Source organism: Amblyomma maculatum, chromosome 2, assembly GCF_055883805.1.
Source record: "Amblyomma maculatum isolate TAMU_Amacu chromosome 2, ASM5588380v1, whole genome shotgun sequence".
Classification (NCBI taxonomy): Eukaryota; Metazoa; Arthropoda; class Arachnida; order Ixodida; family Ixodidae; genus Amblyomma; species Amblyomma maculatum.
The window spans coordinates 195,798,776-195,805,032 of NC_139345.1; the positions used below are offsets into that span (position 1 = coordinate 195,798,776).

Here is a 6,257-nt window from a genome sequence, read left to right on the forward strand (position 1 = left end):
GAACCAATATAAGTGTGAATGCTTGCACAACCAATCGTGTGTAATAAAAACATTTTCAAAACAGTATGTGCTGTGTTAACGTCCCGGAGGGACTCATGCTATGATCGACATCGAGGGCTTAATTTCACACCTGGGAGTTCTTCAACGAGTGCCGGCATGACACATCACAGGAACGGTCCTGTATTTCACCTTCTTCAAAACACGGCCGCCCTGGCCGGGATCGAACCCGTGACCTTTGGATCAGCAACCGAACGGCAAACCACTGTGCGCGGCTGGTGGAAGCAGCCTCTTACGATGGGTCCTGTCATTTTTGGCCATTGACTGCGTGAACACAGTGTCGAGGAGAAAACATAAAAAATGCCAGAACCGAAGGGCGTGTCAGGAGACGGCGGTTTCGTCCCCATAATCGCTGGCCGAGCGGCCACTCGCAGGTGTGTTTGTGCTCGCGCGTGTGTGTGCGCCGCAGTGCTCTTCAGCGACTGGTGTAGCGTTTGCTAGGAACGGAAATGACACGACGTTTACTGCCAGCAGAGCGTCGAGGCGGGGTGCACCACATGTCGGGAGAAGTTCTTGGAAACGACTCAACGGGCACAACGATGTACTAAAGCTCGTTCAGGCTACGGTGATCGAAGGTTTCAGGCCTTGACCCGTATATGCTCTGGCGGGCTAGCCACCAAGCGGACACCTGCCTGCTCAGACATCCAAGCCGAAAGGGGTACGCAAGCCGGTACCGAGAAGGCGAGGATTGAGGATTCCTGTTACCGACCTTCGGAACCAGCGCCGCGACTGCCAGGTTCTAAGAGCAAGGGGCGGGGGGGGGGGGCTTTTTAGTAGGAGGGAGCCAAAAGAAAAAGGAAACCAGGGAAGACCTGGAAAGGGGAGCACTGCCAACCCTCGGCGAAAACGCGTGCATGCTAGACGCCGAACGAAACGGTCGTCGGTATGAATTTCTGTACAGTTTTGTTATCATGTAACCATGAAATCAGTTTAGTTTTCACCGGAGTTTTTTTCTGTGACCAAAATATATAGCAACGCATACAAGACAACGACAACAAATGGCATTAACTTTAAATGAAGCGCGTTGTGGATGAGAGAAAAATTTATGCTGTAATATTGTGCCACAAAAAACTCTTCATTGTTTTGATTCCCACATTTCTCACTATTGATCGCCTTTATTTATGAACTGCCTAAATCTTAAAAGGTATTCTTAATGCAACTTTTTGGGGGAATGTTGCACACACGTGTGCACAGTTGTTCGCTGTCGAAGAACTCTGCAGTATGGCCTGAATGACCAATCTCCAACCGATGTTTCATGTAAATAATTGAGGCTATGAACGGAGCCGAGTAAGTGTTTATTTTTATTGTGTCCCATACAGGGTTTTCAGCGAAACACTGACAAAGCACTGAGTGTTTTGTAGGAAGTACCAGTCTCAGAGATTCAATTTTTTAAACCAAAGGTAGCCCATCCACCACCTAAAGTCAGGGAAACAGAAGATCGCACAATACCTACTTTCACAGATAAGCAAGTGTCTAGCTTTCTGCACCAAGTGAAGGTAAGGAACTCAGACCGATTAGGTTTTCAGCACACAAGTGAAAAAATTCTGATCTTGTAATGCTTAAATATCAACAGTGTTTGCTTGCTGCAAAGACTCAGATGCGACTGCATCACAACTAGGACACTAGTTTGAATATTGTTTTTTTTTCAGAAAATTGCATTAAACGTCGCTACTCAAATCAATAACGGATAGCGAGGACACAGACTTTGCCCATGAGACAACTGCCAAGGATCCTGCACAATCAACCAGGTATCAGCAACTGTCTGCAAAACTGCCTCTTGGTGAAATCTACTAGAAACTGACATCGACATGGCCAAAACAGTGCAGCTGAATGCCGCAATGAAATCGAGGAGGCAGCTCAGGGGCTGGCAAAATCACCAACGTTGACGAAACAACGTCAAGGCAGAATTACTGCCTCTGTACTGCACCATGTAGTAGCATGCGACACTGGTGCAGCCAGCCTCGTTGCAGAAATTATGGGCTATACAAAAACGCTTCAAGTGTCCAACTTGAGATGCGGCTCCCAAACAGCAAAAAAACTATGCTAGCATTGCAGAGCTCGAGTCACCAAAACACATCGGCTTTAATCTTAGACAATGTGGTCTGTTTGTTGTGGGAAGCAGGCCTTATATTGGTGCATCTCCTGATGCTAGTGTCTGTGCATGCTGTGGCCAGTCAGTCCTTGAAGTGAATTCTTCTTCAACAATGAAAGGTGCTACATTGAAAAAGGGTTGCATTAAACTGCCTTACCTTAATGAAAGCTTGGAGCTCAGGCACAATCATGCATACTACACTCAGGTGCAGGCCCACTGCTCTTACCGGACTTCGTCAAGACTATTTTGTGGTGTTTAAAGGTTCTTTGCTAACAAAAGAGATCATAGTCTTTGCCGAGGCCTTTTGGCAACGTGGTAAACTGCAGTAAATGCGGATAATAAAGCAAATTGAATATGCAAAGACAACAGGCGACTTTCAAAGTGCCAAATCAGGGAGCATCGTTGAACGCTCACTATATCAGGCAACGTTTCACCTGAAATGTGCAAAGCTGAGACGCCCACCACAGCATTGGGCTTGTGTCAAATGTCAAGACTGTAGTAATATTGGTGATAATTGAGCGCAGCATTTTTTCGCTCGCTTTCCACCTCATGCATTAGCACTTTTCCTCTTGGGATTGAACAAGTGCATCTCATGCGACATCGTTTTCTAGCCTGAAGGACTAAACAGGTTCTTTGGGGCCGAGGTGATGCGCGTAGTTCTCAATGCACTTATATGTGTGTGTGCTGCTGTGTGTTATATGAAACCAGTATGAAAAACGCAAACAGTCCGAAAGGCCAAAGGAAGCATGAGGAACTGATTTTCTTTTATTTCTGCTATTGGCTGGGATTAGTCAAGCACAGAAATAAAAAGACCCTATGCTTTCTTTGGCTTCTTTAGTACGTGCATCATAACAAGCCCCTCATTTCCCATACACTTATCTACCAACTGCAATGAAACCAGGTGCCACAGCACTGTGTCTCTAATTATGTAGTGGAACATTATCCGTCTGTTCAACTGCTCAAAAAGAAATATTTGTGAGAGCATTTCATGCTGCGATTTCTAGAGATCACACAGATTTACAAGAGATTTAGCCTTTATGCATGTGGCGCAGGTACCGTGCAGAAGATATTAATAATATTTGGTTCACAGGAAAGACGCAATATTTGTCACAGTTGTTCTATGGACACCTGTACCGCGCCGCAAGGGAAGGAAGGTACGAGTGAAAGCGGAAAAGAGAAAAATGGTGCCACAGTGGAGGGCTCCGGAGTAATTTCTACCGCCTGGGGACCTCTAACATGCACTGACATCTTGCACAATAGAAACATTTGCAATTACTTTGTGAGCGTGAATGCACATGAGCACAAGCTCATTTGTCAATGTGTTGTTTCTGTCATCCATGTTTTTGTAGAGCGCCAAAGCTGGTTATGAACCACCTATACGCGTATGGTTTTTGATGATCAGGATTTGCAGATTAACTTGTGCACTGCTACGACAAGCACTTTTTCCATGGTTGCAAAGCTCTTGTCGCTAGCGCTCCTCCAAATTTGGAGGCAACACAAAAGATAATATTAATAACATTTGGTTCACAGGAAAGACGCAATATTTGTCACAGTTGTTCTATGGACACCTGTACCGCGCCGCAAGGGAAGGAAGGTACGAGTGAAAGCGGAAAAGAGAAAAAAGGTGCCACAGTGGAGGGCTCCGGAGTAATTTCTACCGCCTGGGGACCTCTAACATGCACTGACATCTTACACAATTGAAACATTTGCAATTACTTTGTGAGTGTGAATGCACATGAGCACGAGCTCATTTGTCAATGTGTTGTTTCTGTCATCCATGTTTTTGTAGAGCGCCAAAGCTGGTTATGAACCACCTATACGCGTATGGTTTTTGATTATCGGGATTTGCAGATTAACTTGTGCACTGCTTCGACAAGCACTTTTTCCATGGTTGCAAAGCTCTTGTCGCTAGCGCTCCTCCAAATTTAGAGGCAACACAGTTTGGAAAATTATAAACACTTTCAACCTTTGAATTGCCCTTTCAACATGGGTCCTTATGCTAGATAGTTTCCTAGACGTAACGTCAGCACCTGGTAGCTTCGCACGATTCTTGGTCAGTGTTGACATCAGCACTGTTGTGCCTTGTGCAGCAAATGTTGCATTGCATCGAAATCCTTGGTCAACCAGAAAGCCGTCCCCACCTTTGAACTTGCCCAGAAGGCCACTATGAAGAGTGAATTCTTTGTCAGAATTACGTCCTTCCTCCCCATGCTTTTGAAACAAAAGTTATGGCTCGTGAAGGTAATATTAGGACAAGTAGCTTCACCGTATTATGGTGCTTGTAGCTGGAGTATGTTTGGCTCATTGCAGTCATTATCGTAGGTCTTTGAATATCTGCATGCAGTCAATGATTCCTGTGAGACCATCAAAGAGAGTCTTGAAATGTTGCTGGTCGATTGGCTTGAAGTGTTCGTCATGACGGCTAGACAATGAACTGCTTCATGTTTGGAGCCAGAATATCTAGCCAAGAGTGAAGAATGTCACTCAAAGGGCTGTTTCAATCAGCAATCCGGCACGCCAGGTCTTGGGTAAGGAGGCCCAAGCACTGCCTCATGAGGACAAGGACTATTTTTGTCTCTTGGTCAAAGCACATGGTAGACGGTTGCCACGGGGACAGCACGAACTGTAAGAATGCAGAGAACATGGCTGTAGACACGAACCTTGTATAAAACTTCAATCTCACCATGGTTGGTTCACTTGCTCAAGAACGTTTTCATTAACTACTGGCATGCCCTGTTCTAGGGAAGCCAAACACTGCCTTAGCGTCTTATTTTCTTTGATCAAATATGACACATCTTGCATGGTGAATGTGGGTTGAGTCTCCATATTGCACTTCTTTACAATGCAGACATTTGCAGTTGCAACAGGTTCTGTATCTCTTTTATCTAGCCCAGGAGCGCATGCCACTGATCCAGCATCAAATCCATTTGCAAGCGTGGGACAGGTGTGCACGCTTGCTTCAGTGCTCGTTTTTGTTAAGCACGCTGAAAACTGGCGATTTCTTGGGCTATATTTCCTTATAGGGCTATATTTCCTGATAAACTATACGGAAACATGGACGGCTCGTAGTCTGGGTGCGTAGGTTCAGATAACGGTCGACCAGCTAAAGGTCAGTTAACTTTGAAATGAACACAATAAGAGCTGCAGCTGGACTGTACAAGACATGGGCAGTGCAGGGATGAAATAACATAAAGGGTAATTTCATAGAATTAGGTTGTTGTGCGAGGCCACATGTAGGTCATTAAATAAAATTCCGCAAGTCGCTGTAAACATGAGTAACGTAAAAACATGCACGCATAGTCATTGCCTCTAGCCGCTGCAGTTTCATTGTTTTACTTTATGTTTCTTGAGAAACACGCTCAGGACGACAAAAGTTAGGCACTGCACTCACGCTTTCATCCTTCCTTTTTTAGCCATCAGAAACAGGTAACAAAACTATTGAAGCTAGAGCAATCTGGGTGACCGGATAATTGATGTCACTTTTGCGGTCCCCAAATTGGAACAGCGCAGTGCGGTGCGTTAATGCTTAACAAGACTTTCTTCGGGTGTCACTTGTGCTATCAGGCACGCCAGACCGAAGGACATTTGGACCACCATGTGTTAACGTCCGCCGACATCAAACCATACTCGGTGTCCTGCAGTCGCCGCAGACAAGATCAAACACGTGGCCCTGAAGTCAGCAGAAAGCCTGAACTACGGCGCCAAATATACGTGCAAACATTTACGAAACGCTAAACCAGTTTCGCTTTCAACGAATAAATGTCTGGATCCGTATCGCAGTGTGGTCAGCGGTACACTTCTGGCTGGTCCTGAAAATGACGAGAAAGGGCGCTTCGGTTTCGGTTCAATACAAAGCGAGCGCGACACATAACCGCAGGAGAAAGCGTAACCTTGTGAGGCTCTAATTAGCGGTCCTACTGACGCATGCGATACGATATGTCACCATGCATGCGATACGACGTATGCGTTACGATATGTCACCCATACCGCCGAATCGCGCCAAAACAGTCGGGGAGCATACAACACAAGCGGGCATCATAAAATAGTTCTCACCTTGAACAAATAAAACCCCTCAATAAACTAAAAGTAGCGCCATCTCCTCTCTCCT

At 45.6% G+C, this 6,257-nt stretch overlaps 1 pseudogene; it reads right to left on the reverse strand.

Annotated features, from left to right (window-relative positions):
• Positions 1 to 4,057: 4,057 nt before the first annotated feature.
• Positions 4,058 to 4,975, reverse strand: LOC146200838 (uncharacterized; annotated as a pseudogene).
• Between the last annotated feature and the right edge of the window lie 1,282 nt (positions 4,976 to 6,257).